The 12983-nt window shown below is 43.2% G+C and overlaps 1 protein-coding gene across 1 annotated transcript in view; it reads right to left on the bottom strand.

Moving 5' to 3' along the window:
* Positions 1–12983, bottom strand: part of jmjd7 (jumonji domain containing 7) — a 39057-nt gene that overhangs the window by 6467 nt on the left and 19607 nt on the right. The gene's annotated exons all lie outside the window — the stretch shown is intronic.

Here is a 12983-nt window from a genome sequence, read left to right as displayed (position 1 = left end):
TCTCTCCCCATTAGAGAGAGACTGTGGGGCAAGGCAAGGAGGCAGGCCTCCATGAACTACCACAGTCAGTACAGGGATTGAACCCATGCTGTTGGCGTCTCTAGTCATTGTTATATAAGTGCTTCCAATTTTAAATATTTTGAGGACTTGTGTTTACAAATTGTGGAAATGGATTCATTTGAAAGACTGAAGAGATCCCACGGATGCTGGACTTTTAAAAAAAAAAGTCACTGGAAGGACTTGAGATTTTGTTTAAAACAAACCCCTTACTGGAAGTCACATGTCTTAAGCTAGGTAAACAGCAGGAACCTTGGTGACTAGGGGAGTTGTTTACAGAGAAGTGACATGTCAAGATTTATGGTGGTCAAGAGTTGGTTTCATTTTGGATATTGTTTCGAGTCAGATGGGGGTAAGCCTGCTAAGAGAGAAGCCACCAGCTCAACCTGTTCCCACCTCTTTCAGAAACCCTGAGAATCCAGTGTGATAGCTGAAACCCCTGATGCTGCATTTCTCCTGGAAAGCCTGCCAGACTAATCCTCGAGATTGCCTGAAGAAAACTGCTCCAAAAAGATCCCAGTGACAGCTATCTACGAGTATCTGGATGCCAGACTAAAACGGCCAGTGGAGAACATTGCATATTTTATACTTTTTTCTTCAAGAATTAACAAGCATTTGGCCAAAGTATTTTTTGTCCTTTTTTGTAGAGATCTCTGCAGAGAAAAGATCTTTTTTTTTGTCTTCAACTGGTGTGTGTGTGTCGGGTTAATTTAGAAGGGAACTTTCATATTTCAATCTGTGTGTTAATAAGCTTTGCATCTTTATTGAAGAAGTCTTCTTTTATAATAAATTAATAATTTTGTTTTTTAAATACACCTGGTTGGTGGATTTTATTCTGAAATTAAAAATAGACTATATAAATTGGCTGTATCGGTAACTGGGTAAAACATTTAAATATATATTGTGACCATGGAGAAGCGGAACTCAAGAAAATTGTGCACTCCTCCAGCCTCGGTCGCAACATTGTCTAGTCAACTGAGCTAACCAAACAAGGTAGGGTGGTTGGGGGGGGGGGGGTAAAACTCTGGAGTCATTTAAGAGGTAGTTAGACATTGTGATGGCGATTGTATATTTCAATTCAAGGGTGGATAGGTTGAATGGTTAAGAAATTTGGTCCATTAGGCTTCTATATGATGGGAATGAATGACAAAGGATTGTGCATGTGGTGCCAATGACCATTACAAGAAGAATTTCAGCTTTATGTTAGTTTAAATTATTCTTGGCTTTGATGCACTGTCCTCTTGCTCTAGGGCAGTTCTTTGGGAAATAACTAAAATCAGTGGCTATAGGGTCAGTAGTTTTGTTAAAGCCTCATTATTATATTTTGAATGTAAGGCTTTGACAGCATCTCATACTTGTTGAGATTATTTGGGTAATGTCCCTGCATCTCTAATTGCTCTCATCAATTTGAGGTGCATTTATATTGTCTTTCAGCCATTTGCCTCCCATAGTGTGGGCCCTTCACATTTAAGTAAACGTCAAGATTTTTTAGATTAGCAGCAAGGCCTGTTTTTCACTGATCATCCTGGTTGTCCTGGGGCTAAGTAAGTCACAGCAGAGGGTTTCAGTGGCAATGTCATGATGCTGTGTCATTGTAACATTACGTATAAAGATATTTATTATGTTCACATTAATATCATGACAAGGGCATACCAACAATGCGCTGGGCAAAACTGTCACAGCACAGACACTTCACTTTAGTCACAGTTTGATAGTCAGGTGGTGCAGTTCTAAGTCAATTTGGGAAAGCCATGCTTTTAAGCTGTTTTCCCAAGACCTGGTGTAATGTAAAAGACCCTTTGGTTTTGTGAAAAGTCTGAAAAATGAATGCCTTGCACCTCATAACTTACTAGTATCCAGCATCATCATTTTCTGAGCTTATCTTCAAACTAAATGTTGCTTTTAGCTGAATGTTCAAGTGCTTTGTAAAGAAAAGGTCTGCAGCTTTCATTTCTGTGAATCTTGAATCAGTGCCCGATTGCCATGGAATCATGCTAGCTACAAACTAATCCTGGCCTCTTATTTGGGATTAGGAAAATATCAAACAAAGCACAAACTCTGATAATTCCAGGGATATTAATATGCCATTTTCCCTGGGACCACAACTTCTTCAGGCACAGCGTTGATCCAAAAGTCTCTTTTGTGGTTGTAATACTGCTGGATGAATTTTACGACAGTAAAGATGTTATTGAAGTTGAACAATAATACAATGGCTCTACTGTATCCACATTAGCAGAGCAGACCTCATTGTACACTTTACACTTCTACAATTACAGAATTGTTACAGCGCAGGAGGCGGCCATTCGGCCCATTGTGTCTGCACCAACTCTCCTAACAAGCATTTCACTTAGTGCCATTCCCTCGTCTTCTCCCCGTAACCCTGCACATTCTTCTTTTTCATATGACAGTCTAATTCCCTTTTGAATGCTTTAATTGAACATGTCTCCACCACACTCTCAGGCAGTGCATTCCAGATCTGAATCACTCGCTGCACGTTTCCTCATGTCGCTTTTGCTTCTCTTACCCATTATTTTAAATCTGTGCCCTCTCGTTCTCGATCCTTTCACGAGTGGGAACAGTTTCTCCCTATCTACTCGATCCAGACCCCTCATGATTTTGAATACCTCTATCAAATCACCTCTCAGCCTTCTCTTCTCCAAGTAAAACAGTCCTAACTTCGCCAATCTGTCTTCATACCTGAAGTTCCTCATCCCTGGACCATTCTCGTGAATCTTTTCTGACTCCAATGCCTTCACACCTTTCCTAAAGTGCGGCACCTAGAACTAGACACAATACTCCAGCTGAGGCCGAACTAGTGTCTTATATAAGTTCAACATAACCTCCTTGCTCTTGTACTCTATGCCCCTATTAATAAAGCCTAGGATACTGTATGCTTTATTAAGTGCTCTGTCCTGCTACCTTCAATGACTTATGCACATATACACTCAGGTCCCTCTGCTCCTGCACCCCCTTTAGAATTGTGCTCTTTATTTTATATTGTCTCTCCACGTTCTTCCTACTAAAATGAATCACTTCACATTTCTCCGCATTGAACTTCATCTGCCACCTGTCTGCCTGTTCCACCAACTTGTCTATGACAGGAAGAGAGGGTCATGAGTCCACATTACCCATCCAAGGATACATCCAGTGACAGGGGCTGATTGGGTCCAAATAGCCCTTCCAAAAGTTGAGCAAGTTTTAAATAAAACAAAATGAAATAGATACAGCATTTCACGTACTGTGAAATTTTGGTCCTGTTTAACTCTCTCATTTGGTGCCAGTCTGTCAGTAATGAAGAGGATGTAGTAAGTGTCTTGCTAGTAGCACTGCACAGTGAATGAGTGGGGTTGCAGAGACAGCAAAGTTATCTCAGTCTATCTACCAAGAAAAGAAGCTCAATAATTTCCATCTTGGCTGTCTGCAGCTCATTGTGGGTACATCCTGGCAGGACAAAATCACAAATGTGGCAGTCCGCCCAAGTGTGTTGGCACTAATCTAACAGGCAGATGTGGTTGATCGGATGCATCTGCAGGATGGAAGACGGTCGCATACCCAAAGACCTTCTGTATGGTGAGGTATCCAGGGCCCAAAAACCAGTGGGGCGCCCAAAGCTCCGCTTCAAGGATGCTTGCAAGCGTGACATGAAGGCCCTAAACATCGACCATCACACCTGGGAGTCACCAGCTGGCGAAAGAGAGAAATAGCGACACATCCTATGCACTGGTGTGCACTACCACGACAACCAGTGACCACAGCTTTCTGGCAACAGGTGCCAATGTCAAAAACAACTCACAGCGTGACTTAACAGTTTCATAAGCGGCACTTGTGGCAGAAACTGCCTCTCAAGGATTGGCCTTCACAGCCATCAGCAAAGGTGCACCAAGAGAAGACACCCCACCTACATGGGTTGCTTGCTGCATGTCTATCATCTTCATAGATGGAAGGATGCCAACAATACAACTCGTCAGAACAGGAAAATGGCATTAGGTCCAGTAAACTTTTTCTTTGGAAGATCAATTCCAGTTCCTTGTTGTTTCGTTCAATCTCTGCTCTCTACAGAAACATACAACTCATTCTCACATTTAACCTGGTTGCTGCAATGGCTTTCCTTGATAACTTAACAATCCTATTACTGTCCGGATGAAAAGTTCCTAATGACTTTCATTTTCACTCCTAGCTTCATGTTTCACTTGCGCTTCCCTCCACCACAATAACTAATTCACCTGGATTTAAAAAATGATGATCTGGACTGGCTCTGGCACTTTGGCACCTGCAATTCAGTCAAAAACATTTAGGCCTGATATACTTGGTGAATCTGAACTTAAAAAAAAATTCCCAACCATTGTTGTTTGCCATAGCTATTTCCTGACACATTTCCACTATATTCTTGGTTGCTGCAATCTGTGTCCAAACTGCATATGTCATCTTTAAAGAACAAGGAGCTGAACCAGTAATTGGTGCCTTGAGTAAAGAACTCATTAATAATCTTTGAATATTAGCTCTGGATTTGTGGAGACAGACCTGAACTTACACTGAACCTAAATAGTGTATCTATTTATGGATGAGTGGAGGCTTTAAATATTTATCACACGAACCTGAAACTGTTGAGCGGATGGGATTGAAGTTGGGATACAAATGAAGGGAAGGTGTAATGCAGTGTTCACAGTCCCATCAACTATTGCAGGTGAAATGTTTCTTTGTTTTCAGAGATATAGGTAAGTGCCAAAGCCCACTGTCAAGGCCACAATCACTTTGGACTACATGACTCCTCATGACTAAAGGAAAAGAAACGAACTGGGCCCGGGGTGGACACTAAGTTGGAGAGTTTGGCCTTTTTGGCCCATGGTATCCACCGGAGAAGGTGGTTTTAGCTTTGGTTTCCAAGCCGAGCAATGTGGAGGAGAGAAGCTGTCTATAGAGATATACCCAGAGCTGCTTTAGCAACATTTAACATTTAATTCAGCTCTCTCCAGTATCAGTAGCACCGCTTTACTTCTTCTGAAAGCACTAACTCATGCCAAGGTAGATTTTTGTGCGTACCAGCAGGCTTATAATATCTTACCAACTGACCAGTCTTCACTTGTGAGCTTAGATCATGAAGCCTGATTCCGCACGGGGAGGGCTGTTGTGAGGTTGGGAAACCTGGAAGAATGTTCTGGTGGTCAGAATGAGCAGAAGATGGTGGTCATGGACTGCAACTGGTGGTTCAGGGGGTGGTCCAATAGTGTCATAGGGACAGATGATGGTTGGGAGGGGTGGGGTATAGACAGATCACCGCGAGTGTGGAAAGGGAGTTTACTGGGTAGCTTGCTGGGCCTGCAAGCAACACTCCTGCTCCTCCTGGCCCACAAGCACTGCTGTAATGACACTTACTTCATGGATTCAGCCCTTCTCGCCTCTTTTTAGCAGCTGGGTTCTTAGCCTGGGAAACCCGGTTGACATGAGTTAAAAATAGAATGACTGTTAAAATGAAGGTAGGAAGCCTCATTATAATATTCAATTGACCAACTCACGTCCCATGAGTGGATTGGCTGCCTGCTTCTCATCCCACCTCCATTAAAACAGGGAGTGGGCCAGTTTGAACCGGTTGGGGTTCCTATTTCAGGTTTTTTGCACTTTAACCTCTGACATGAACCCAACCCACCTGTTTTTGGGAGTTAAGATTCAGCCCTAAGCATTGGCAGTAAATTCTAACATGGAAGGCATCATAGCTTTGTCCAATCCTGTGCTTGCCCAATCAGTAGGGCCCTACCAAATTCACGCCATGAAAAATGGGTCACGGACCATGAAATCTCAGGCCCCACCCCCCCCCCCCCCCCCGTTGAAATTGGCCATTTTGCAAACTTCACGCATTTTATTCATTGATACAATACTCACCTCGCTGATTGCAGGGCATGTGGTGAACAGCGCATGTTTTAGTGATTGACTCAAAGCTCGCCTCACTGATTGGTAGATAAGGCAGGGTGGTCTCAAGTATTAGCAGACAAGTGAGAATGCCAGAATGAGCAAATCAAAAACTGCCATAATCATCGTGTGAAAGAATTTGGAAGCCAAATTCTGCATGCCGATGGTGGAATATTATTTTGTACAAGCTGCAATGTTTCATTGGATCACACACGGCGGGTAAAAGTTCAGCGCCACTTAGAGTCTGAAAGCCATTGCAGCAGAAAGAGAGCATCTGACACTGCACTGCTGGGAAATGAACATAACAAAAACAAGCAATAATTCCATCTCTTTTTAAGAAGTTGACAGGGAGCTCAGAAGATCATCAGTTGATTACAATGGAACTTGTTGATGCTTTTGCAATTGCCAACATACCACTGGGAAAACTTGCGCACTCAAAGCTGTGGGTATTCATTCAGCGGAATGCGCAAAATGATGATTGCTTGCCAACTGCAAATAAACTACAAAAGGACTACCTACCAAAGGTTTTTGCTACACATTGTGAAGAGATGAAGTCTCAGATTAACGCACAAGTCTTCTGCAATTATTTGTGATGCGTCCACCGATGAGCAAGACAACTATGTGTTGCATGTTTTGTTTGTTTTTATTTCTGGTAAGGCCAAAGATGTACAGTCAGGAAAGCTAACAACAGTGCTTGCAGACTGCGTCCATTTAGAAGCTGTTAATTACACCACAGTTTCCCAAGCGATAATCAAAACTGTTTCAAAACATGGTGTAGATTTCAACAAAGTGTCTGCTTTCATTAGTGACAATGCAACTTACATGACAAAATCTTTCAACTCTGTGCTCCAAGGTTTAAGGCACACATAATTTCCCTTGTCAGTGAGCTGTGGAAAAGCGAGTTTGGTCAAGTCGACAAATTGGTCAGCTACATGAAAAAGATTGCCCCAGCCGCAAGCTTTGATACAGGCGACACATTGCAAATGCGTCAGAAACTGGGGAAAACATCACACTTCCTCCAGAGCCAGTAATTACACGTTAGAATTCTTGACAGACAGTATACTATCATGCAGCTAACCCGAAATACCACTCAGACTTCGTCTCAGAAGAGCTCACACTGTTCAGACAGGTTTTAAGAGATATTGTAATCCTTCTAAACGATGCTCAGCTTAATGGAGAGGTTCAGTTTGTTGCCAAGAATGTTACACGACTGATGTATTTAATCACTTGGTTTGAATCTCGACATGTCATAGTCCACAAAGCTTACAATAGAGTAATGGAGGTACTGTACTGGATGAAGCACAGTCAAACGAATAACACTCTGATGATGCTGAATTAAATGTTTGCGCTCAACACATTTTCTTGCATGGCAAAGAAGCTGATATGGGGAATAGTCAAGCAGTGAAGAAGCAGCTCAGAGGTTTCAACAACGTTCTGCGGCATTCCTGAAAGCTGAGCGTATCTTTGACCCTGCACAAATGGGCCTGCTGATGGTGGATTTAAACTAGTTTGAATGGATTCCTGGCTTTGACAAGAACTGTAGGCTGGAGATTCCTGCTTATAAAAGCATTGCAAAAGAAGCAGATTGTACTTTGCTTGTGCTGCAGAATCCCACACCTTGCAAGGTTAGCACGGAGCTGCCTGACAATTCCAACAAACTCTGAACGCAGAGAGAGGTGTGTCTAAACATGGACAGGTGCTCACAGCGCAGGGACAGGGGATGAAGAGACAGTTGTGTTAACTGCACATCAATTATTTAATTATATGCAGGTCGAAGGTCTTAATTGGGGTTTTACTTGAGCACTTACAAGGAGACACTTACTGAGACTGGTGGAGGTTTTGAGTAAGGAGCTACATGTTTATAACCCTCTTTACTCCAGCATGCCTCATCCTTCCATAATAAGCTTTCTGGAATTTAACAAGTTGCAGGTTGCTCCATGCTTACATTCAACCACTGACTTCAGTGAGTAAAGATGTGACCTGTTTATAGTCAGCTTTTTACAATCGTTTTTTAAGTATATATTAAATGCCATATGAAACCAGAAACCTCCTTTGTCTTTTCTTTGTTTTAAATAGATCATTTTCAGGGCTTGTTGTAACACTTTGAAATTCACGATTAAATATATGAAATCGTGAAATTCACGATTCTTAAAATGCTGTGACTGTGAATTTGACCGTGAATTTGGCAGGGTCCCACCAATGTGTGTACATGCACAATAGTCAGCACGAGTCACTGAATGGTGATCAGGGGCAGGCACCCAGGCTAACTATTCCAATCCCTAGCTTTGGGTAGGTAATCTCAATTGTAGTGTCCGTGCTCCTATCCTGACTTCGATCAGCCAACTCAGCATAATTCAGGAGATTATAGTTGTCACTGCCAGTTCCTACACCAGGTAGAACAATTACCCACAAGGCTCATAGGAGAAGCTGCATCTTTAGCGCAATAGAAACTAATGATAGGTGGCATAATGCTTTGGAGTTTTGAGTGCAGTGTGCATTGACTGTTAGGATACCAATTTGATCCTATAATTTGCCACACAGTACTCCTGATCTCAGCCATTCCATCATGGAGTAGCACATTGAGTGGGAGCCAGGTGCTTTCCCTGGGACACATTGGACACCTCTCCTCCATTTACTGGATGCCCCGTAGTGAGCAGTGACGGCAGACCCTGGGAGCAAAGCCCCAGCTTTCCCTCTTGACCAGGTTAGAATGGAGCACAAAAAATGGTGAACAAAATTATTTATTACCAAACAAACTATCTGCAACTTGACATGGAATATATTTCAAAAGCTGGGCTAATTATCCTGTGAAATTTGGGGCGTGGGGTACAGCATGTGTAATCTTGTAAATTACTGCCTACCTTACTGTGATCTAACTATACCACTAAGGTTCAGGGTTCCACTGTTTTCAGTAAAGCAAAAAAAACATGACAAGCAATATCTTGTGGAATGGAAAATATATAAGATTAAAAATAAATTGACTTGTCCAAATAAATTAGAATTAGAACATTACAGCGCAGTACAGGCCCTTCGGCCCTCGATGTTGCGCCGACCTGTGAAACCATCTGACCTACACTATTCCATTTTCATCCATATGTCTATCCAATGACCACTTAAATGCCCTTAAAGTTGGAGAGTCTACTACTGTTGCAGGCAGGGCGTTCCACGCCCCTACTACTCTCTGAGTAAAGAAACTACCTCTAACATCTGTCCTATATCTATCACCCCTCAACTTAAAGCTATGTCCCCTCATGTTTGCCATCACCATCCGAGGAAAAAGACTCTCACTATCCACCCTATCTAACCCTCTGATTATCTTATATGTCTCTATTAAGTCACCTCTCCTCCTCCTTCTCTCCAACGAAAACAACCTCAAGTCCCTCAGCCTTTCCTCGTAAGACCTTCCCTCCATACCAGGCAACATCCGAGTAAATCTCCTCTGCACCCTTTCCAAAGCTTCCACATCCTTCCTATAATGCGGTGACCAGAACTGCACGCAATACTCCAGGTGCGGTCTCACCAGAGTTTTGTACAGCTGCAGCATGACCTCGTGGCTCCGAAACTCGATCCCCCTACTAATAAAAGCTAACACACCATATGCCTTCTTAACAGCCCTATTAACCTGGGTAGCAACCTTCAGGGATTTATGTACCTGGACACCAAGATCTCTCTGTTCATCTACACTACCAAGAATTTTCCCATTAGCCTAGTACTCTGCATTTCTGTTACTCCTTCCAAGTGAATCACCTCACACTTTTCCTCATTAAACTCCATTTGCCATCTCTCAGCCCAGCTCTGCAGCCTATCTATGTCCCTCTGTACCCTACAACATCCTTCGGCACTATCCACAACTCCACCGACCTTCGTGTCATCCGCAAATTTACTAACCCACCCTTCTACACCCTCTTCCAGGTCATTTATAAAAATGACAAACAGCAGTGGCCCCAAAACAGATCCTTGCGGCACAGTGGCGCAGTGGTTAGCACCGCAGCCTCACAGCTCCAGCGACCCGGGTTCAATTCTGGGTACTGCCTGTGTGGAGTTTGCAAGTTCTCCCTGTGTCTGCGTGGGTTTTCTCCGGGTGCTCCGGTTTCCTCCCACAGCCAAAAGACTTGCAGGTTGGTAGGTAAATTGGCCCTAGTATAGGTAGATGGTAGGGAAATATAGGGACAGGTGGGGATGTGATAGGAATGTGGGATTAGTGTAGGATTAGTATAAATGGGTGGTTGATGGTCGGCACAGACTCGGTGGGCCGAAGGGCCTGTTTCAGTGCTGTATCTCTAAACTAAACTAAACCTATAGTAACTAAACTCCAGGATGAACATTTGCCATCAACCACCACCCTCTGTCTTCTTTCAGGTAGCCAATTTCTGATCCAAAGCTCTAAATCACCTTCAACCCCATACTTCCGTATTTTCTGCAATAGCCTACCGTGGGGAACCTTATCAAACGCCTTACTGAAATCCATATACACCACATCCACTGCTTTACCTTCATCCACCTGTTTGGTCACCTTCTCGAAAAACTCAATAAGGTTTGTGAGGCATGACCTACCCTTCACAAAACCGTGCTGACTATCGCTAATGAACTTATTCTTTTCAAGATGATTATAAATCCTGTCTCTTATAACCTTTTCCAACATTTTACCCACAACCGAAGTAAGGCTCACAGGTCTATAATTACCAGGGCTGTCTCTACTCCCCTTCTTGAACAAGGGGACAACATTTGCTATCCTCCAGTCTTCCGGCACTATTCCTGTCGACAATGACGACATAAAGATCAAGGACAAAGGCTCTGCAATCTCCTCCCTGGCTTCCCAGAGAATCCTAGGAGAAATCCCATCTGGCCCAGGGGACTTATCTATTTTCACACTTTCCAAAATTGCTAACACCTCCTCCTTGTGAACCTCAATCCCATCTAGCCTAGTAGTCTGAATCTCAGTATTCTCCTCGACAACATTTTCTTTCTCTACTGTAAATACTGACGAAAAATATTCATTTAACGCTTCCCCTATCTCCTCTGATTCCACACACAACTTCCCACTACTATCCTTGATTGGCCCAAATCTAACTCTAGTCATTCTTTTATTCCTGATATACCTATAGAAAGCCTTAGGGTTTTCCTTGATCCTATCCGCCAATGACTTCTCGTGTCCTCTCCTTGCTCTTCTTAGCTCTCCCTTTAGATCCTTCCTGGCTAGCTTGTAACTCTCAAGTGCCCTAACTGAGCCTTTACGTCTCATCCTAACATAAGCCTTCTTCTTCCTTTTGACAAGCGCTTCAACTTCTTTAGTAAACCACGGCTCCCCCGCTCGACAACTTCCTCCCTGCCTGACAGGTACATACTTATCAAGGACACGCAGTAGCTGCTCCTTGAATAAGCTCCACATTTCGATTGTGCCCATCCCCTGCAGTTTCCTTCCCCATCCTACGCATCCTAAATCTTGCCTAATCGCATCATAATTTCCTTTCCCCCAGCTATAATTCTTGCCCTGCGGTATATACCTGTCCCTGCCCATCGCTAAGGTAAACCTAACCGAATTGTGATCACTATCACCAAAGTGCTCACCTACATCTAAATCTAACACCTGGCCGGGTTCATTACCCAGTACCAAATCCAATGTGGCGTCGCCCCTGGTTGGCCTGTCTACATACTGTGTCAGAAAACCCTCCTGCACACACTGGACAAAAACTGACCCATCTAAAGTACTCGAACTATAGTATTTCCAGTCAATATTTGGAAAGTTAAAGTCCCCCATAACAACTACCTTGTTACTCTCGCCCCTGTCGAGAATCATCTTCGCTATCCTTTCCTCTACATCTCTGGAACTATTCGGAGGTCTATAGAAGACTCCCAACAGGGTGATCTCTCCTCTCCTGTTTCTAACCTCGGCCCATACTACCTCAGTAGACGAGTCCTCAAACGTCCTTTCTGCCGCTGTAATACTCTCCTTGATTAACAATGCCACACCCCCTCCTCTTTTACCATCTTCTCTGTTCTTACTGAAACATCTAAATCCCGGAACCTGCAACATCCATTCCTGCCCCTGCTCTACCCATGTCTCTGAAATGGACACTACATCGAGATCCCAGGTACCAACCCATGCTGCAAGCTCACCCACCTTATTCCAGATGCTCCTGGCGTTGAAGTAGACACACTTTAAACCAAGTTCTTGCTTGCCAGTGCCCTCTTGCATCCTTGTAACCTTATCCCTGACCTCACTACTCTCAACATCCTGTACACTGGAACTACAATTTAGGTTCCCATTCCCCTGCTGAATTAGTTTAAACCCCCCCGAAGAGCACTGGCAAATCTCCCCCCCAGGATATTGGTACCCCTCTGGTTCAGGTGAAGACCATCCTGTTTGTAGAGGTCCCACCTACCCCAGAAAGAGCCCCAATTATCCAGGAAACCAAAACCCTCCCTCCTGCACCATGCCTGCAGCCACGTGTTCAACTCCTCTCTCTCCCTATTCCTCGCTTCACTATCACATGGCACGGGCAACAACCCAGAGATAACAACTCTGTTTGTTCTTGCTCTAAGCTTCCACCCTAGCTCCCTGAATTTCTGCCTTAAATCCCCATCTCTCTTTCTACCTATGTCATTGGTGCCTATGTGGACCACGACTTGGGGCTGCTCCCCCTCCCCCTTAAGGATCCCAAAAACAGATAGGACTGCTTTGATCCTTATTGCAGTATGAATTATATATATAAAAAATTTATAGTATTGTGTGCATATCTTGTTCATAAACTTTACTTCTTGTCACAATTTTGTAACTTTTTTATGGTAACATATAGCATTGAAAATCCCTATGTAAACTTTTATAACGGTAAAGCCCTTTCTGAAGTTCTAAGCATTTTGTTCACTATGATGTTTGAATCATTCAAAATGATTTTTGAAAAAAAATTCATCTGCTTATTTGGCTCAGCAACTGCAACTTTCAATAGTTAAGATAAACTTCTAAATAAATGTTTAAAAAATTGCATGTCTCACAATAACATTGAGGAGAATTTTAACTGCCA

The sequence above is a fragment of the Heterodontus francisci genome, chromosome 9 (genome assembly GCF_036365525.1).
Source record: "Heterodontus francisci isolate sHetFra1 chromosome 9, sHetFra1.hap1, whole genome shotgun sequence".
NCBI lineage: Eukaryota > Metazoa > Chordata > Chondrichthyes > Heterodontiformes > Heterodontidae > Heterodontus > Heterodontus francisci.
The sequence above is the reverse complement of the archived record's forward strand: the minus strand, read 5'-3'. Positions and strand labels throughout refer to the sequence as shown.